This window comes from Rhinoraja longicauda, chromosome 11 (assembly GCF_053455715.1).
Source record: "Rhinoraja longicauda isolate Sanriku21f chromosome 11, sRhiLon1.1, whole genome shotgun sequence".
Taxonomy (NCBI): domain Eukaryota; kingdom Metazoa; phylum Chordata; class Chondrichthyes; order Rajiformes; family Arhynchobatidae; genus Rhinoraja; species Rhinoraja longicauda.
Window position 1 is genome coordinate 20,807,001 of NC_135963.1, and position 22,444 is coordinate 20,829,444.

Sequence of the window (22,444 nt, forward strand, 5' to 3'; positions counted from 1 at the left end):
GCCCTGCTAAAGATGCTGTGTGTCACAACTGTGGCAAAAAGGGACATTATGTAGAGTGTGCAGAAACAGTGCAAAATCTCTCATGCTGTCACTTACAGAGGAAGAAGAGAGCTTTTTCCTGGGAGCCGTGGATGCTGGAAAAGACCCATGGACGGTGCAGCTAGAAGTGAGACAAAAAAAAGTGTGCTTTAAAATAGACACTGGTGCTGATGTCACCGCCATGCCAGCCGAGGTGTACTATGACATTACAGGGGGGCATGATGTGAAACGCCTGGCAGTGTCGACACGCCCATTGTTTGGGCCAGGGGGCGATGCACTCTCTGTCCTGGGTGTAGCCAGAGAAACACTGCGCAGAGGCAGAAAGAAAGCCATTAGAGAACATTTATATAGTAAAAGACCTGCACACTGCACTGTTGGGAAGGCCTGCCATAGAACGACTTCAGCTTGTGTGCAGGGTTAACGGCATCACCGTGGAATCAGTGAAACAACAATATCCGAAGCTGTGTAGCGGCTTGGGTCTTGTTCGGAGGCCATACTCAATTAAATTGAAGCCAGAGGCTGTGCCCTTCTCTCTCCACACGCCACGCAGAGTCCTCTGCCGCTTATGGGAAAAGTGAGGAAGGAGATAGGACCGTATGGAGAAGATGGGCGTAATCACCAAGATTGAGGAGCCGACTGATTGGTGTGCCGGGATGGTGGTGGTGCCGAGAAAACAGGTGATGTTCGCATTTGTGTGGACTTCACAATGATGAATGGATCAGTATGCAGAGAAAAGTTTATCCTGCCTTCTGTCGAGCACACTCTGGGCATGCTAGCTGGCGCAACAGTATTCAGCAAATTAGATGCCAACATGGCTTTTGGCAAGTACCATTGACAAAAGAGTCTGCCAAATACACCACCTTCATCACGCCTTTTGGGCGCTACTATTTTAACCGTCTACCCTTTGGCATAGCATCAGCACCCGAGCACTTTCAAAGGATGATGATGACAGAAGTGACCGGTGGCCTGGAGGGGGTACTGTGTCACATGGATGACATCCTGGTCTGGGGACAGACGCAGGAGGAGCATGATGTGCGGCTGCATGCAGTGCTAGAGAAGGCATATAAGGCCGCATTACGCTCAACAATGGACAAATGTGAGCTCACACGCCACACAGTCAGATTCCTGGGTCATGTGATTTCAGCAGATGGAGTGAAGCCAGATCCAGAGAAGACGAGAGCAGTACAAGAAATGGATGCACCCAAAAATGTCAGCGAACTCAGGAGTTTTCTGGGCATGGTCAATCAGCTGGGCCGCTTCTTGCCTAACCTGGCCGAAAAAGACAAAGTGCTACGAGACCTGCTGTCCAAGAAGAACCACTGGTACTGGGGGACAGAGCAGCAGGCCGCCTTTGATCGGTTAAAAACAGAGCTGTCATCCACACCAGTGCTCACATTATACAACCCAAACAGTGCTCTAAAGATCTCTGCTGATGCTTCTTCCTTTGGCCTGGGGGCAGTCCTGCTGCAGAAAAGCGATGCCATGTGGTCACCTGTGGCATATGCGTCCAGGTCAATGACACCGACAGAGCAGCGTTATGCTCAAGTAGAGAAGGAGGCATTGGCTGCGACATGGGCATGTGAAAGGTTCAGCTGTTTCATCCTGGGAAGACCATTCGAGCTGGAAACTGACCACAAGCCGTTGGTGAGTCTGCTGGGAGGGAAAGCTTTGGATGACCTCCCACCAAGAGTCCAAAGATTTAGGATGAGACTCATGAGGTACAACTATACAGTCAATCATGTCCCTGGCAAAAGCCTGGGGACAGCCGACACCCTATCGCGTGCTCCTCTGAGAGCCGCAAAAACACACGCAGACACAAGCCTATTAGAGGACACCAACATCTATGTAGACTCTGTCATCAGCAACATTCCTGTCAGAGGAGATTATCTGAGCAGCCTACGTGAGCACCTGCGGGCAGACAGCACATGCTCTGCACTGATGGAGTACTGCACAAACGGCTGGCCCGACAAAAGCCAACTGCAGGGAGTGCTGAGACATTACTGGGCTGAAAGAGCAGTGCTGATTGTGCACGATGGGCTGCTGCTGCGGGGCACGAGGCTCGTCATCCCATCAGCCTTACAAGGTGATGTGCTGCAGAGACTACATGAGGGACACCTGGGGGTGACAAAGTGCAGGGGCCGGGCCAAACAGACGGTATGGTGGCCAGGACTCAGCAGCCAGCTGAATGACATGGTGCTGAAATGTAGAACCTGCATCCAAGAGAGAAGGAATGTCAAAGAGCCGCTGATGCCAACGGAGATGCCAGACAGGCCTTGGCAAACCTTGGGAGCTGACCTATTCACGCTGAAAAACAAGACTTATCTACTAGTAGTTGATTATTTCTCAAGGTATGTGGAAGTTGCGCTGCTGTCACACACAAGGTCCACAGATGTGGTGGTACACCTGAAATCCATGTTTTCTCGTCATGGAATTGGGGAAGTTCTTAAAAGTGACAATGGGCCCCAGTTCTCAGGTAGCCACTTTAAAGCCTTTGCAGCAGAGTATGGCTTTGTGCACATCACGAGCAGCCCCAGGTGGCCTCAGAGCAATGGTGAGGCGGAACGCGCTGTACAAACCGTGAAAAACCTGCTAACAAAGGCGTCAGACCCATATCTTGCATTGCTGGCCTACAGAGCAACCCCTCTACAGAACGGCTATAGCCCGGCCGAGCTGTTGATGGGGCGCCGCCTCCGCACTACTGTTCCTGCCCTTCCAACCCTGCTGAATCCAGTTTTGCCTGACTACAACGCGCTGGGGGCCAAGGAAAGGGAGAAGAGGTGGAACGACGCAAGATCCTTCAACAAGAGGCACGGAGCGAGAAATCTGGAGCCACTAGTACCTGAGGAGGAGGTGTGGGTCACCGATGCACGAGTCGAGGGCAAAGTGCTATCTACACACAATACCCCTCGCTCTTATATCGTCCAGGTGCCTCAGGGCACACTGAGAAGGAACCGGCAGCACTTGGTGCCGCTGCAGACCAACAGTGGGGTAGTCGACGCTGATGAGCCACCGGTGGGAGAAGATTCAGCTCCACCAGAGCCAGCTCCACCAGTAACAACATCACCCAGCAGAGAGGGCCCCACCACAGAGACTGTGCGGACCAGGTGTGGGAGAGAGGTTAGAAAGCCGAAGAGACTTGATTTGTGATTTATTGATCTGTTTTCTATAATAAAGGAAAAGAGAGGGTGAAAATGTTCGGTAAACCTGGTACATTTACCTGAAACCTGAGAGTTTAAGTTTTGAAGAACACAGCCTGCTAAAGTAATAGTTCACAGTATGGTAACGCGGAAGTTATTTTATTTCTATTTTGCATGCTTGAATCAGGGACAGGTCTTCCAGCAAAAGGGCAGAATAAACCCCTTAAGACCTGCAGAGACAAAGGTAGTCCACCCTTTGTTCTCAAAGAAAGGGAGATGTGGTATTATGGGAATAAGAGTGTAAGGAATGCGGTGGCCGGAGGTGACGTGGGGACCCGGGGTGTGGCAGTGAGGGAGTTGCCCGGGCATGCAGACAAGCAGGCGGCTCCTGTACAGAGTTGCTAATTAAAGGTATACTCCGTTTACGTCGTGGTACGAGCTTTATTATACAAATAAACGCGACAACAACTTAGGGCATTCAAAGCAGCAGAGTTACATAGGAATGTGTTGTTACAATCTAAGTGAATAGAGACAAAATTCAGCTTTCTCAACATAGGTAGCGCAGCGGTAGAGTTGCTGCTTTACAGCGAATGCAGCGCCGGAGACTCAGGTTCGATCCTGACTACGGGTGCTGCACTGTAAGGAGTTTGTACGTTCTCCCCGTGACCTGCGTGGGTTTTCTCCGAGATCTTCGGTTTCCTCCCACACTCCAAAGACGTACAGGTATGTAGGTTAATTGGCTGGGTAAATGTAAAAATTGTCCCTAGTGGGTGTAGGATAGTGTTAATGTACGGGGATCACTGGGCGGCACGGACTTGGTGGGCCGAAAAGGCCTGTTTCCGGCTGTAGATATATGATATGATATGATAATTGTTGCTAAAAGCATTTACCAATGTAAAGCCTTGTTGAATAAGGTGTTGTCAACATTTTAACTGCATAATTTCTACTAAATGACTTGCCTGGCTTTTGCAGAAGTAATTTATAAGTGTAGAGCATAATTTACTCAATACATTTGGAAAGTCCATGAAATTAGCTATTCAACTTTTCACCTTTTCATCTCAGGGTAGAGGTCAGAAACCCCCCCCCCCCCCCCCCCCCCCCCCCCCCCCCCCCCCCCCCCCCCCAGAGTGGAAAAGTCTAACACTAGAGGGCACAGCTACAAGGTGAGAGGGGCAATTTAAATTTTACCGAGGGAGTGGTGGTGGGGGGGGGGGGGGGGCGGGGGCCTGTAACACATTGCCAGGGATGGTGGTGGCGGCACAGGATAGCAGCCTTTAAGGCTTTTAGAGAGACACCTGGACGAGCAGGGAATAGCGGGATATGGATCATGTGCAGACAGATGAGATCGGTTTCTTTGCATCATGTTCGGCAGAAGCATTGTGGGCTGAAGGGTGCGTTCCTGTGCTGTACTGTTCTATGTAGGTACTGAACATTTTATTTTCACCTGTAAAATGATTTGGGCATTTCCACCCCGGGAAAAAGGTTCTGCCTGTCTAGCCTATCTATGCCCCTCATAATTTTATCTGCTTCTATCAAATCTCCCTGCAACTTCCATTCCAGATACGATAGACTTGGGTTGTTTTATCTTATTTAATCTAACCTCTCCCCGTACGAGTTTCCTCTTGTTGAGCAACACCATAACATGCTACTTAATGGTTATTTGCACATGGGATGGCAGTTTATTGATTTAGTAATCTAGAGGTCTGGGGAAATGACCTAGAGAAATGAGTTCAATTCTCACAATGGAAATGGAGGAATTATAAATTCAGATAATTCAGTAAATCTGGAATAAAAAACTGTTATTAGTAATGGTTCCATTCAAGCTGCATGACCCCTGTTTAAAAAAAAAAATCACCATGGTTCATAAATATTGTTTAAGAGAGGGAGATTTGGCTTCTTATCAGGTTTGCCTGTTTGAGACCACACCTACTACATTAGCATGAGTCATAACTGGCCTTTTATTTGGTTTGAAAGGCTGCTCAATTGTCTGTTGCCAGGAATGGACTAGCCAGGAATGGCCCAGCCTGCCTGACAGTATGAAGGCACACCCAGCATGCCAACAACTTAACATTCCTGCAAACAAGTGGAGACTTTAGCCATTAACTATCCAGCTGAACATAGTTATGCCTACAGAGGGGAGGGATTCGGATTTCTATTTATACACTCTATAAAACCAACTAAGTTATCAAACTATCGTGTCAATATTTGGAAACTGGTTTTATTTTCCATTAATTTCTTGTCATGTATGGCCCCTTGAATTACTTTGCTGATCCAGCAATGAGTTTCATCAAGGGGTAATTAGCTTGTTAATTGAGGGAAAGTGTGTACATGCAAACAAGCACAATGTGTGCATTGTGATTGTTTGCATGTACACACTTTCCCTCAATTAACAAGCTGATTACCCCTTGATGAAACTCATTGCTGGATCAGCAATGCACGTCAGTTCCTCACACTGTGCGAATGGGTATCGATACTGACCACTTAGGTACCGATGTAAGCTTTTTGTGTCACCCACAAGAATAATATCAGAAGATGTAAACTCTAAGGGTGTGTGGGCTGAGGAGGACATCTATTTTTAACTACTTGATTGGCCTATTGAGGATGTAAAAAAGCTTGTAAGATACTTTTTTGAACCACAGAACGAGTACGATGCTAGATCTAATTAGATGGTTTTTTTAAACTAGCCCAGGCATAAGGAATGAATGGTCTACTTTTACATCAGCATGACTAGGGGACTGTGGGCTCTGTGGTAGCGTTGGTGCCTTGCGGCGCCAGAGACGCGGGTTTGATCCTCACTACGGGTGCTTTCTGTACAGAGTTCTGTACGCTCGCTCCTTGACCTGCATGGGTTTTCTCTGAGAGCTCTGGTTTCATCCCACACTCCAAAGATGTACAAGTTTGTAGGCTAATTGGATTGGTAAAATTCTAAGTTGTCCCTAGTGTGTGTGTGTGTGTGGGATGGTGTTAGTGTGTGGGTATGGCTGGTCATCGCAGACCTGATGGGCCAAAGGGCCTGTTTCCGTGCTGTATCTATAAACTAACACTAACTAACATTTTAAGAGTCTATGATTCTGATCCTTTCCATCAATATTCCTAATTTGCTGTCAGGGAAGATCATACAAATCTGGTGCTGCCTTCAAAAACGGCGCAAAGTGCTGGAGTAATTTAGCAGGTCAGGCAGCATCTCTGGTGGATAGGTGATGTTTCAGGTTGCGACTTCTCAGACTAATTGTGTTGGGGGTGGATGGGGAGGTGGGGGTGGATGGGGAGGTGGGGGCGGGGGGGGGGGGGGAACAGCTGAGAGGAGGTGTGGGGAAGGATAAGGCCTGGCAAGAGATGGGTGGATACAGGTGGGGGGGGGGGGGGGGAGAAAGGTAGGAGGAAATGCTGAGAAAAGAGGTGTGGGGGAAGGATAAGACCTGGTAAATGAAGCAGGTGAGGTGGAGGGGGGGGGGTTATTTGCGGTTGGGTGGACAAAGTCCAGAGTTGAAAAGAAGACAATCTGCTAATAAGGTGAGAAGAGGAGTAAATTTTGAATAATGCCTCAGTGCTTAATAATCAGGAGGAAGAGACCTCGGGGTCTTCAGCATTAGTTCATGAGCCTGTTAAGATCTATAACATTAGATCAAACACGGGCAAGAAATCTTCCAAATTATCAGTGGAATTCTCTGCCTCAATCTGTGGAATTCTCTGCCTCAGAAGGCAATGGAGGCCAATTCTCTGAATGCATTCAAGAGAGAGCTAGATAGAGCTCTTAAGGATAGCGGAGTCAGGGGGTATGGGGAGAAGGCAGGAACAGGGTACAGATTGAGAATGATCAGCCATGATCACATTGAATGGCGGTGCTGGCTCGAAGGGCCGAATGGCCTCCTCCTGCACCTATTGTCTATTGTCTATCACCACCACTGCATGTTTAGCATTATTTGTAGGGAACACAGTGGGTGATGGTTTGGTCTTCTTTTTATTGACGTTAGAAACGTAGAAACATAGAAAATAGGTGCTGGAGTAGGCCATTTGGCCCTTCGAGCCAGCTCCGGCATTCAATATGATCATGGCTGATCGTCCAGAATCAGTCCCCTGTTCTTGCTTTCCTCCCATATCCCTTGATTCCGTTATCACTAAGAGCTATATCTAACTCTCTCTTGAATACATCCAGTGAATTGGCCTCCACTGCCTTATGTGGCAGAGAATTCCACAGATTCACAACTCTGGCTGAAAAAGTTTTTCCTCATCTCGGTCCTAAATGACCTACCCCTTATCCTTAAACTGACCCCTGGTTCTGGACTCCCCCAACATGGCGAACATTTTTCCTGCTTCTTGCCTGTCCAATGGATCCTATGCCGGCAGATGAGATCAGTTCAGTTCGGCATCATGTTTGGCATAAACATTGTGGGTCGAAGGGCCAGTTCCTGTGCAGTACTGTGCGATGTAACATTCTTGTTGTACAAGTGCAAGGCATTGACCATTTTGACTGGAGGGAGTTGAACTCCTTCCTCGACATTTAGACACGGGGGTATTGTGGCTGGAAACTGATCAAAGGCTGTGATGAGAGCCTCCTTTGTTTCAAAGCCTTTCCATCATCCGTAGCCATGTAATATAAGACTCCCCACTGCAATGGATGATTGCAGTTTCAACAACACTGAAAGTTATCGCCTTCCAGTGCAAAGCAGACATTTAATTAACACATCATACATCATCCTGAAAGTTTACTATTCTCCCCCCCTCCCCTCCATAAAAAAAACACCAGGCACATCCTCAAAATGCCCTGCAGCAGCATCCCAAGGCTGTCGTGATAGCACCAATCCCCACAGCTTCTACCCCTTTGGTGGACAAGACTAAAGTACAAGTGGTAACATTATCATGTGCAAGTCACCGACTTTCTAATTTGGAAATAATTGCTGCTTCTTTTGATTCAATGACATAGTAGAGGAACCGATAACTATGTTGCACCACTGGAGTTCATTCAGTGCATCAAGCATTGTGGATTGAGAAAACCATTCACCGCCTCAGTTTTCCCAAGGCAGTGAAGGGAGGATGTTAATGCCGGTCTTGTTTGCAAAGTCCAAATATCCTACAAAGAATCCTAGCATAGGATGACCCATTTAGAACAGTACAGCACAGGAATGGTATTAATTGTCTATAGACCAAATATCTCCCATGGTTTAGTCAGTGTGCTTAACAACAAGCATAATTGCATCCACCGATATAGTCATAATTCACCTGACAAAGTCCAGGAAGAAAGAAACTGTCAGCAATTTTACACCAAGATGTTTAATTAATCACATGGGATATCTGGAATCAAGGCTCCAATTAACAAGGTATTTTGTGAATGAAGCAAACAACAAGCCATTTTCTTTTTTTAAAAAATTGGAGCAGCCTTAACTATTTACTTTAATGAGCAGCACATCCAGGTTCGCTTTCTGCTTGGTGCACACTTTAAAAGTTTTTTTAATTTAAAAGAATATTACGTTTGACACCGAAGAAAAATAATGGGAGTTAAAAAATATAGGATTTTGACCTCTGATGTTTTCCTCCGAGCACGATACATTAGGCAGCTGTTCATTTGAGAATGCCTTGGACTGCTATATGTTATTTGAAATTCAGCAACATTCTGACTACTTTAATATTACCTGAACATTTGGGAGAATTCCCTTGTCATTGGTACTGTGCGAAGTAATATTGTAGTCATTTCCTCATTGTCATGGAAACAGCACTTCTGGGGCAAGGTATAATTTTATTTTTCATCAGGTCCGGCAGCATCTATGAAGAGCAGTAGTTAATATTTTGGATGGCTGCGTTTTTTACAAGTTGGAGAAAATTTAGAAAAAGGCGTGTTTAGACTGGCTAAAAGGGGAAGGGTTGGAGAGACCACAGCGGAAGTCTTTGGGGAAAAAAATGGAGAGCAAAGACTGTCTACAGACATTGTCAGTGACTAGCAGAAGAAGCTGAAGACTTGTTGATCGTAGTTAATTCGTCTGGAGGTGTAAATAGACAATAGACAATAGACAATAGGTGCAGGAGTAGGCCATTCAGCCCTTCGAGCCAGCACCGCCATTCAATGCGATCATGGCTGATCACTCTCAATCAGTACCCCGTTCCCGCCTTCTCCCCATACCCCCTCACTCCGCTATCCTTAAGAGCTCTATCCAGCTCTCTCTTGAAAGCATCCAACGAACTGGCCTCCACTGCCTTCTGAGGCAGAGAATTCCACACCTTCACCACTCTCTGACTGAAAAAGTTCTTCCTCATCTCCGTTCTAAATGTACTACCCCTTATTCTTAAACTGTGGCCCTTAAACTCCACCTTAAAAAATAGAGAAGATTTTTTTTTAATGTTGGAATTTATTGACACAGAACCCTGCATTTGCTGGAACTGTGAAATAAAGGAGAATGCTGGTAAGGGGTAGCAAGTTTTGTGAAGAAAGGAAAAAAATTGAATGGCAGAGTTTGGATACAGCGCAGAAACAGGTGCTTCCTCCCACCGAATCCACGCGGACCAGCAATCGCCCTGTACACTAACATTATCCTCCACATGAGGGACCATCTACAATTTTACCAAAGCAAATCAACCTACAAACCTCCAGTTTATACGTTCTAGGAGCAGAATTTGGCCCATCAGGTCTACTCCGCCATTCAATCATAGCTGATTTATCCTTCCCTCTCAAACATTCTCCTGCCTTTGTTGCATAACCCCTGACACCTGTGCTAATCAAAAATCTATCAATTTCCACCTTAAAAAAGTATCCATTGACTATGCCTCCACAGCTGTCTGCGGCAATGAATTCCACAGATTCACCACCCTCTGATTAAAGAAAACTTGTACGTCTTTGGAGTGTAGGGGGAAACTGGAGCACCCAAAGAAAAAGCCCACCTGGCCACAGGGAGAACCATACAAGCTCTGTACAGACACCATCTGTAGTCAGAAACGAACCTGGGTCTATGGCGCTGTAAGGCAGCAGCTCTACCTCTACGCTATTGTGCCGCCCATTAGAAATGGCCAAGAATTGAAAAGTCAAATACTGCAGACACTGCAAATCCAAAACAAAAATGGAAAATGGTGAAAATATTGTGGGCCCAATTGAAATACTAATTTTGAACTTTTTCATACTTGGTTGAATGCTGCTTTATTTTGAAGGCAATTAGCTTTGCCCCTGCTGTGGTAGAGTCATCGAGTCTTCCAGTGTGGAAACAGGCCCTACAGCTCAACTTGTCCACACCGGCCAACATGCCCCATTTACACTGGTCTCACCTGCCTGCATTTGGCCCATATCCTTCTAAACCTGTCCTATCCATTGGCCTGTCTAAATGTTTCTTATAGTACCTGTATAGTATTCTGAATTTGTGACCAGACATGTTTGGATCAATGATATAATGAGATTTAGAGATGATGGGTTCTGACATAATCTGAACTCTGTATCACTTAGCACCTACCTTATGAAAGAGACGGATGTTGCTTGCTGGGAGTATCGATCGCTCCCTTCATCACTGATGATGTGGAGGGAACCAAAAGGGTAATTGGCGGTATTTACTATTGTCATTGTTTAAGCAGTATCTTTATAATGCGGTACAATATCCCAAGGCAAGGGGAATATTCATACCTAATTTAACAATGTCACAGATTCAGTGGCAGGTGACTAAAAGGTGGTCAAAGAGGTTGGTTTCAAGGATCCATTTCAACCACAACTTTGATTTAGATTTAGAGATACAGCGCAGAAACAGGCTCTTCGGTCCACCAGGTCTGCGCCGCCCAGCGATCCCCGCACATTAACACTATCCTATACCCACTACGGACAATTTTTACATTTACCAAGCCAATTAACCTACGTACCTGTACGTCTTTGGAGTGTGGGAGGAAACCGAAGATCTTGGAGAAAACCCACGCAGGTCACGGGGAGAACGTACAAACTCCGTACAGACGGCGCCCGTAGTCAGGATCAAACCTGAGTCTCCGGCGCTGCATTTGCTGTCAGGCAGCAACTCTACCGCTGCGCCACCGTGCCGCCCTGTGTACGAGAAAATGCTGGAGTAACTCAGCGGGTTAGGCAGCATCCCTGGAGGACATGGATAGGTGATGTTTCGGGATGGAACCCTTCTTCGGACTGATTGATTTGATTTATGTACCCCCTTTTAAAGGTAGCAAAATCATCTCTGATACTCTTACCATTTTTATCTCATAAATCCATTATTTAAAACTATATCACACCTTCTGTAAACATTTTTTTTACAACCATCAAGTGAGAATTCATAAACAGAGCAGTTGCTGTTTCCACGTACAGGCTTCTCGACGATAGTTTTCCATGTAATTTTCTATAAGAAGTAGCATTGTGTTATATTGATACAAATAAATCACCCGATTGAATACACAAAATATTTTATTTAGAAGTTTTGGTTTCTTCTAGAAGGTGAATACATTGATATAAATTTGCAGAACTGCAGAGGACACGAGGACACTTCCTCTCATCCTTTGTGTCGGAAGGAACTGCAGATGCTGGTTTAAACTGAAGATCGACACAAAAAGCTGGAGTAACTCAGCGGGACAGGCAGCACCTCTCTGGAGAGAAGGAATGGGTGACGTTTTGGGTTGAGACCTGTTTGTGAGTGGGTACATTCAGAGGCACTCCAGTGTATATGTTCTTTATTAGCAGATCATTGGCAGTACAAATGCTGGCTACCGTTACCTCCAGCTCTCAGGATAGTCTCCTAACTAGCAGTGCTAACACCAGGATAATGCAGTACAAAACCCGGCCTGGATTATGGACCATCCGGATGCACAACAGTAAAACCAGACATGGATTTACAAGACCCTTCTTCAGGCTGATGTTTCGACCCGAAACGTCACCCATTCCTTCTCTCCGGAAATGTTGCCTGTCCCACTGAGTTACTCCAGCTTTTTGTGTCCATCTTCCTTTCATCCTTTGGTTTCTGCCGACGCAGTTGGGAACATCTGCAAATACTTAGATAGGACATGTATGATTGGCAGCTCCCTCATCTGCTGTAAGATAGCATTTTCATTTTTAAAGCTCAGAGAAGATTCTAATGAAAGCATTAAAAGACATTAAAGGAATAACCACGACTGAAGATAGATTCTAATTACAATGCTACAGAGCTAATTTGCATTATAAATGTAGCCATGCAAATTCAACGTGGCAACTCCAACAGCCTGACCGCGGGAGAAGACGGCAGGGAAGAGAAAAATACATTTTGGCCTTCCATCACAGTGAGAAGGGACTGGAGGAGACTCACTGTGATGGATGTTTCTTTTTGTTTGGTGTTAGTTGTGATTGTATGTGTTATTGCATTTTTATTGATTATTCTTATTGGTCTTATTGTTCAACTGCGGGTAATGTTTCATTTCACTACACATTTATATGTATGTGACAAATAAACGACTATTATTGACTATTGTTCTAATGGACTATGTTGACAAAAGATGGCTGGGGCAGAGAATCTGTATAGAATAAAGGAAAATTGCATGACCATTTTATGCAGCAAAAAAAACCCTACAAGGCCATGAGGAGAAAGCAGAGCAGTGAAATTAGTTTAAATTGCTCCATCAAAATGAGAACATACTTTGGTGCACTGAATATGAAGCACAATATTTTGCAGATGTGCTTCCCCACCTACTTTTGTCCTCCTTGTTTATGAGGAGAAATTGTCCATTTTAGCCAATTGGTATTGAATAATTTATAAATACGGTTAGGATGCACTAGCCTCTACAGTGCAATTTCATAAACTCTTTGTATCTTGTTTGTGTGATTATCTTAGCTACCCAAACTATTTACTATATTTAAGGAATCTTTAAATATCAAACATGAATATCAATAGAACCCTACGGGCCACCACCTGTGCTACCATTGACTTGTTTTCTAATCATGTTCGGCACCAACAAGATTTAGTCTTGTTTTAAGAGACGGTTTACTGATTAATTTGTGGGATGGAGGGGTTGTCCTATTGTGGAAAGATTGCCTTTGGCGTTCAGAAGAGTGTGTGGCAAACTCATTAAAACGTATTGTATTCTGAGGCTGCTTAGCAGGCTTGATACTGAGACAATGCATACTTGGGAGGAGAGGTTCAGAAGCAGGGTGCATAGTTTCATAGTAAAGGGTTAGCCATTTAAGTCTGAGAGAAGGAGCTATTTCTTTTGAGGTCTGGGATTTTGGAATTGGTTACCCAAGAGCTGTGGATGGGAGTTAGGCTGAGATAGAATTTTGAACTAGTGGGGAAACATGGATTAGGGAGGGAAGTATGGTTTAGTTTCGAGATGTAGCGTGACAACAGGCCCTTCAGCCCACCGAGTCTGCGCCGACCAGTGATCCCCACACACTAACACTATCCTACACACTTACAATTTACCAAGCCAATTAACCTACAAACATGTACGCCTTTGGAATTTGGGAGGAAACCGGAGCACATGGAGAAAACGTGCGTAGTTCACGGGGAGAATATATAAACTCCGTACAGACAGCATTTGAAGTCAGGGTCGAACCCGGATCTCTGGCGGTGTAAGGCAGCAACTCTACGGCTGTGCAACCGTGCGGCCCTTCAAGTTTCAAAGAACGATAAGTGATAATGATAACGGAAGTGGAGTTCGTGCTAACGGTTTGGTCAGCCATTCTTTTTCCAAGACATAGGGTGCTTATGGCTTTTCCTGCTCATGGTGTTATGTTATTTGAAACACACCTCACCCAGTCACCTTGTATTTTAGTATATCATTGTGTTTAATTTCATGCACACTCCGAATGTTATCAGTTTAACCAACCCTCTAGTAAATAACCTTTCTTGTACTGGAACCTTTTGGCATCAGACATGTCTGGCATTATGCATTTGTGTTAAGGATGGTTAAACTGAAGTAGATTCCACCGGGTGGCGCCGCGATGGCAGCCTCGCCTGCAGTCTGTCTTTTTTGTCTTTTTTTTGGTAATTTTTGGTGTGTTTAGAAAATATGTGTTGATGTTCTCTGGTTTGTTTTATGTGGGGGATGGGCGGGGAAGTCGGGGGAAACTTTTTTTCAATCTCTTACCTTGCTGGAGATGCGATTGTTTTCCGGATCGTATCTCCGGTCGCTCTGCGGCTCAACATCGTGGAGCTGGAGGCCTTGCTCGGGACCGACTTTGAGCCCCACTGCGGGGCCGTGGACTTGACATCGGAGCTGATTCCTTGCCTGGGATCGACGCTCCAACTGCAGCCTGCGGACTTTAACATCAAGGAACTTGCAGTCTCGGGTTGAGACCGACGTCGGGAAGCTCCAAAAGCCGCAAGACGTTCGACTAGCCCCGAGCCGGGGTAGATCGCCGGTGCGGGGGAGCTGAGATTCCCCCCCGACGTTGGAGCTTGATCGCCCCGACGATGAAGGCCCACTGCCGGCTACGGGAGTCAAGATCATCCTGTCAACAGAAGGTTCGAGGCCCCCGACTGCTGGAGGACAAAGAAGGGAGAGATTGAACTTGTTTTCGCCTTCCATCACAGTGAGGAATGCGGAGGAGTCACTGTGGTGGATGTTCATGTTAAAATGTATTTCGTGTGTTTTGTTGCTTTTTATTGGTATGATGACTATGGCAAATGAAATTCCTCGTATGTTGCAAAACATACTTGGCTAATAAAGTATGATTATGATGATTATGATTATGATGATGTGTTAAGTCGTTTTATCACCATCAGTATAACATGAAGCCAAGTCCAGTGTGGGAATAAAATTGATATTTTACAGTGCTAAATTCTTATCACAGATTACTAGTCCTCCAGAAGTAGGATTTATTCCAATGTAGCTAATGAGTGCAACAGTGCAAATCGTTTCTGGGCTTCGATCCAGAATTTCTATCCCTGAAGACATTGTTGTTACCTGGCAACACGGATGCAGACAAAAGGTGAAGTCAACTGTGACACGTTTTCTTGTTGGAATCTTTTGGAATAATATTTCTATCTAAACTTTACGAAGTACTGTTCTCTAGCAGTTGTGATACTGAAAGCACGAACAGTTTGTACTTAGTTTTTGTGTTAATTGTGCAAAATGGGTAATTTGTATATTCAATTTCTAGCTCCTTAATTAACGAGGTGCTTACTCGCATACGTTACCCATAACCGGCTGGTACTGCTAACAGTGGAGACATGTTTTAACATTGTTCAACCTATGATGATCTGAAGGACAATGCTTGGAGAATTGTCACATCTTTGCAGTTGTCTATTTCTTTCTCCTCTAAAATATCGAACAGTACAGTACAGCAACAAGCTCTCTACCCCTCGATGTACGTGCCCAATATGTCATTAAACTAATCGCCGCCTTCACGTGGATAGGAAAGGTTTAGAGGGTTATGGGCCAAATGCAGGCAGTTGGGGCTAGTGTCAATGGGGCATCTTTTTTGGCAGGGAGAGGTTGGGCTGAAGGGCCTGTTTCTATGCTGCATGACTTGGTACAGTTTAGAGATACAGCTCGGAAACAGGCCGTTCGGTCCATCGAGGCTGTGAAGACCAGCGATCCCAGTACTATCCTACACGTTAGTGACAATTTAAATTTTTTACCCAAGCCAATTAACCTACAAACCTGTAGGTCCTTGGAAAAACTCGTGCAGTCACGGGGAGAATGTACAAACTGTAGAGACAGCTCCCGTAGTCAGGATCGAATCCGGGTCTCTGGCCCTTTCAGGCAGCAACTTTATCACTGTTCCACCAGGAGGTAGTCCAGGTCTCAGAGGCATATTAAAGGGAAGGGATAACTGCTGCCCGGTAAGCAACATCTTCTGCCTGGATTGAGGTCTTGATCTTCAAGTACCATTTTCTTTAATCGACTGGTTGTGGTAAATTTCACCATCGACGTTTGCCTTTGCCAGGAGAGAGTTCTTGAGAAATTGGAAGTTGTCCAATGTTTTCCAGAGTCACATCATGAAATGTTATTGATGCACTGTGTTTATAGTTGAGGTAGCTTGTTCTTGTGGATGTCGAGTGCAGTTTGATAATAACACATTAAGTAAATGTTCTTGATGTGTTATTATTCAAGTCAAGTCAAGTCAATTTTATTTGTATAGCACATTTAAAAACAACCCACGTTGACCAAAGTGCTGTACATCAGTTCAGGTACTAAGAACGTACATACAATGGCACACAAACATAACAGCACATACATAAACAATTCACAGTGCCCCTCAGAGGGCCTCAAACGCTAGGGAGTAGAAATAGGTTTTGAGCCTGGACGTAAAGGAGTCAATGGAGATTTTTTTAGATTTAGAGATACAGCGTGGAAACAGGCCCTTCGACCCACAGAATCCGCGCCGCCCAGCGATCCCCGCACATGAACACTACCCTACACACACTCGGGACAATTTTGTAACATTTTACCCAGTCAATTAACCTACATACCTGTACGTCTTTGGAATGTGGGAGGAAACCGAAGATCTCGGAGAAAACCCACGCAGGTCACGGGGAGAACGTACAAACTCCGTTCAGACGGCACGGTGATGGGGAGAGAGATGCTGTTCCACAGTCTAGGAGCTGCAACCGCAAAAGCGCGGTCACCCCTCAGCTTAAGCCTAGATCGCGGGATAGTGAGTAGCCCCAAGTCGGCCGACCTGAGGGACCTGGAGATAGAGTGGTGGGTTAGAAGATTTTTGATATGGGGGGGGCAAACCCAGCTGGGGTTTTGTATGTGAATAGGAGGAGCTTGAAGTTGATTCTGTATCATACTGGGAGCCAGTAGAGAGAGGCCAGAATCGGGGTGATGTGGTCCCTTTTACGGGAACCCGTCAGGAGTCTCGCTGCGGCGTTTTGGACCAATTGCAGGCGGGACAGGGATGATTGGCTGATCCCAGTGTATAGGGAGTTGCAGTAGTCTAGGCGAGAGGAAATGAATGCGTGGATGATTTTTTCAATGTCGTCAAATTGGAGGAATTGTTTGATTTTAGCTATGGTACGAAGTTGGAAGAAGCTGGCTTTTACCACAGTGTTGACGTGCTTTATTATTAGTGTAAATGTGCCCATCCATATATGTAGGCAGCAAAAATGGTGCAGCAGACCCGAATCTCCTGTTGTCTTGGCCTCTCTTGTGTCAGATTGATCTTACTCTGTGTATTAGACATGTAGTTAACTTAAAAGATAGACACAAAATGCTGGAGTAACTCAGCGAGGCAGGCAGCATCCCTTGAGAGAAGGAATGGGTGACGTTTTTGGTCGAGACCCTTCTTCAGTCTGAAGTTACTGAGTTATTCCAGCATTTTGTGTCCGTCTTTGATTTAAATCAGCATCTGCAGTTCTTTCCTACAAATGTAGTTCACTTTCCTTGCATGGTTTGGCGTTTTAAAGAGTTTTGCTGGAAGTGCATGCTGGTAATGACATTATGAGGTAAACCAGGTGTCTCAGAGGTGTCTCAGAAACGAGGCAAACATTTATGTTTATCCTTTAATCAGAACGAAAGATTGTAATATTAACAGTAGTGGGGAAATTTGAATTAATGTGGATTAGCTTAGTGCCAAAAAGGTAATTGACTTGAAGTAATAATTCTTTCCCTCTGTCATATCTGCAATATTTTTACTTTGAATATAATGTCGAATGAGGGAAGAGGAAGGGGAACAAAGATAAAGAAGGGTCTCGACCCGAAACGTCACCCATTCCTTCTCTCCCGAGATGCTGCCTGACCTGCTGAGTTACTCCAGCATTTTGTGAACAAATCGATTTGTACCAGCATCTGCAGTTATTTTCTTATAAAGATAAAGAATGAATGGTGTGGAGAGAGGCAGACGAGAAGTGTAGTTTAAAAACTAATTTCTAAAAAATGCATTAAAATATTTCCAGTAATTGAAATAACTATCAGACTTTTTTGTTTTGGCATAATTAACGGTTTGTCAGAACTCACAAGGTATTTGGGGAAAAATAGCAAGACTTAACTTTCTATGTTATACTGAGCTCCTATTGAATGTGCAAACAGAGCAAATGCATCTCATTCAGTGTATTATCTTCATGAGCTGCAGAGAACAGTGCTGGTAGGTGAATCTGTAACTACAGTTATTGGATTTTTGAATCAACTGTAAATCTCTCCATAGCTTGAAGCTGCTGTACTGTTTACACAAGTAATGCTTGCTCTTTACTTGACACCAGTCTAACATTTCTAACTGCAAATAAGACCCAGAATAATACAGATATTATTCTGAACTTGTAGTGTGATACTTTATGATGCTCTGGAGAGAGCCACTCAAAGTTGTTGCATGAACCCTGAAAATAACGAGTTCTGGGCACGATTAATAAAGCATTGAAATCTGTGCAAATATTTGTTTTCAACAGGAAATGATTGATGTTTTTTCATAATATTTTCAAGAAACAGTAGAGCCATTTCTCACGTGTTTTTTCTATGGAGCATGTCATTAATATTCTGTCATTGTGTTTGAAAAATGTGGTGCCTGATTGAATATTGGGTGTTTAAATCAGACCTGTGAGATATTTTATGATATGTTTCATTTGTTCTCTCTATTAGATTGCTTAAAGGTAATTGAAAAATTACTTCCGCTGCCTCCGAGCCTGGGAAATTGATCTCAGTTATTTTTGAAAGGACTTTCAATGGGGCAGTTATATAGGTAAATGTATTTGGAATCAGGGGTAGACCGTTCAGCCCTTCGAGCCTGGATCCCTATTTAATAATATGATAACTGTGTAGGAAGGAACTGCAGATGCTGGTTTACACCGAAGGTAGACACAAAATGCTGGAGTAACTCAGCGGGACAAGCAGCATCTCTGGAGAGAAGGAACGGGTGACGTTTCTGAACCGATTATAAACTTACATATTCCCATCATCCTACATTAACGTTTCAGCCCGTTCTTTATCAAGAATCTATCTACCTATGCTTTAAAAGATTGGAAGACTTTGTTTGCACTGTCTTTTGAGGCAGAATGTTATAAAAGATCTCTAATTTCAGGGACTATGTTTCTTTTTGCCTTTTCTCTGTCTTTCAGTGAGTGACATCTTTATTTTTGAGGTGATTCTTCATTCTCAATGGTTCCACAAGAGGATATATCTTCCCCACCTCCACCTGACACAACCTTTAAGGATCTTGTAGGTTTCATTCAAAACCCATCTCCTAAACTTCAGTGATAATAAGTACAGCTTGTCCAAAAGTTCCTTGTGAGACAACTTGCCCATTCTAGGGGTTGGCTGGTAAACCTTCTCTGAGATGTATCCAATGCAGTTGGATCCTTCCTTAAATAAGGAGATCAATACTGTTAGCAACTGGTTAGACTGCAGACTTAAGAGATACAGCGTGGCAAAAGGCCCTTCAGCCCACCAAGTCTGCTGACCAGGGATCACCCCGTACACTAACACTACCCTACACATGAGGGACAATTTTACCCAAAGCCAATTAACTTACAAACCAGCATGTCTTTTGGTGTGTGGGAGGAAACCGGAGCACCTGGAGAAAACCCCCGTGGTCACAGGGAGAATGTACAAACTCTGTACGGATAGCACCCTTAGTCAGGATCGAGCCCGGAAACATTACAGTCTGGTTTGGGAACAGCTCTGCCCTGGACAGGATGGCCCTGCAGAGAGTAGTGCGTTCGGCAGAACGCACCATGGGAACTACACTCATCCCCCTGCAGGACCTTTACATCAGGAGGTGTAGATCGAGAGCAAGCAAGATTATGAGGGACCCCTGCCACCCCAGCAACGGACTGTTCCAGATGCTACGGTCAGGCAAACGCCTCCGCTGTCACGCTGTGAAAACGGAGAGGATGAGACGGAGTTTCTTCCCACAGGCCATCAGGACTGTTAACTTTTATAACTCCAGGGACTAAATTTTGTCTTCTCTGTATTAACTTTATTTATATGCTGTAACTGTAATTCTTTTTTGTGCACAATCCGCAGGCATTGCCACTTTCATTTCACTGCACATCGTGTATGTGCATGTGACAAATAAACTTGACTTGGCATGACTTGACTTGGAACGCTGGTGCTGTAAGGCAGCAACTCTACTGCTGTGCCAGTGTTGCCCTTTGGTTATTAGGGTTTCTTAGAAAATGAGAAATGCAGGGCTCTGATTCAGGCATCAACTGACACAATGACAGGGTAATTGGAATTGATTGTGTATTGTAAGAGGGGTAACCAGAGTTGCATGGAGCTTTCTGATTTTATGCGAGGCAGTTATTTGATTGCATTACTGTAGTTGGGGATTGTTACACAATTCCTGGCCAGTGGGCCAGTCCCACTGAGAGGACAGATTCACCAGAAGGGAAGCCACAGTGTTTTGCAGGTGGAAAGAAGTGGTTGCTTCACATCAGACTCTGTTTCCCCTCATCATTTTGTACCTTCGTCAATTGTGAGGAGTGGTTTGATAGCATTATCACTGACCATGTCCGAAGGTGAGAGTTTCCAGGCTGGGTCCCGATACGGAGTACATCAACACGAAGAGCAAAGTTACTTAATCTGAAACAAAAGCAGGAAACGTTGGAAGCACTCAACAGGTCAGGCAACATCTCGGGGAAGAGACAGAAATGGAGAAGGAATGCAAATAAATGTTCGCCATTTCAATGAGCTACTGCCACTGGGTGTATCTTTTCGCTCCCCTCCCTCATTCACCATTCTGAAAGGACCATTCCTCTAGTGACTCCCTGACCCACTCTTTTGTGTCCAACAACCAGCCTGCTTCTCGTGGTGCCTGCCCGTATAACTGGAGAGATCTGTGCTTTTACCTTTTCCCTTCTCACCCCACCCAGGGAAGTAAACGGTCCTAGATGAAGCAATAATACCTCACAGCTCTTCAATCTAGTGTACTATATTCATTGTTCATTACGTGGCAGTTACACTGGAGAAACCAAAGCAGATTCTTGCCTTGCCGAGAACCCGCATTCAATTTAATTCTCCATCCCACTTTCACTGTGATCTGCAGACAACCTTCTCTACTGTTGTAACAAGGCCTAGTGTAACCTTAGGAAACAGCACCTCACCTTCCGTCTGGCCAAGTTCTGGGCAGGTAGCAGCCTTCTGGTGTTTAGTTTAAATTCTATTTTGTGTAACTCTGGTACTGGCCAATTCTTGTGGATGTCCTACTTCCCTGATAGTGGCTGAAGTTCTCTGACTCTCTCCAGTATCACTGCCTGATCTCTATATTCCTTTCCTATAGCTCTGCAGTTCACAGCTTTTACATGCTGTTGTTTGTTGTTGTTTTCTCCTTCTCAGTGCTCTCATTTCATAGTTGTTATGTTTTATTATTTATTCATTTGCTTTCTCTTGCTCGCTCTAACTGACCATGTTGACCTATTAACTGGAAGGCCATCCACATCTCACCCCCACACTACCCTGACCCCGTCCTACTGAAGATATTCCCTTTGTGCAGCTTAAAAGTTGCTTGTTTTCTCTTTCTTTGCCAGACATACTGAATGTTTGCAGTATTTCCTGTTTTTACTTGACTTCACTCATGCCAAACTACCTGTGGCATGGTGTTGGTAAAAGTGACCACTGAAGAGTCCTGGAAGAGACACTGTCCTTGTCATACTGTATGGCGTTATATTTCTATGCCTTATGAACTTATTTGTATTAAATTGCAAGGACTGTGACCACGAGAAGTTGTGGGCCATCAGTAGTTGCAGGAATGTGCAACAATGCAGGTGCAATGAGAAGGTCCTATGGTTTTGTCATATCCCTTGCTCTGCTATTTCTGTCACAATGGTTTTGCAAGGACTGTACAAGGATGCAGCAAGCAGTACAGTTGTTTTACATCTCCAGTGATTGGGTTTGATTATGACCTCTGAAATTGTTTGTGTGGAGTTTGTATGTTCTTCTTATGACTGTGTGGATTTCTTCTGAATGTTTCCGTTTCCTCCCACACTCCAAAGGACTGTTGTTGGCATGTTAATAGGCCACTCTTAATTGCCCCTCAGGCATGTGGTTAGTGGGAGAATTGGAGGGTGTTCCTGGCCATGTGTGAGTTAATGGGTTACAGGAACACACGACGGAATGGAATTGCTCTGAGTGGTGGCAGAGACAATGGGTTCATAAGTGATAGGAGCAGAATTAGGCCATTCGGCCCATCAAGTCCACTAATGCCATTCAATCATGGCTGATCTATGTCTCCCTCCTAACCCCATTTTCCTGCCTTCTCCCCATAAACCCCTGAAACCTGTGGTAATCAAGAATCTATTCATCTCTGCCTTAAAAATATCCACCGACTTGGCCTCCACAGCCTTCTGTGGCAATGAATTCCACAGATTCGCCACCCTCCTACTAAAGCAATACGACCTCATCTCCTTCCTAAAGGAACGTACTTTAATTCTGAGGCTATGGCCTCTGGTCTTAGACTC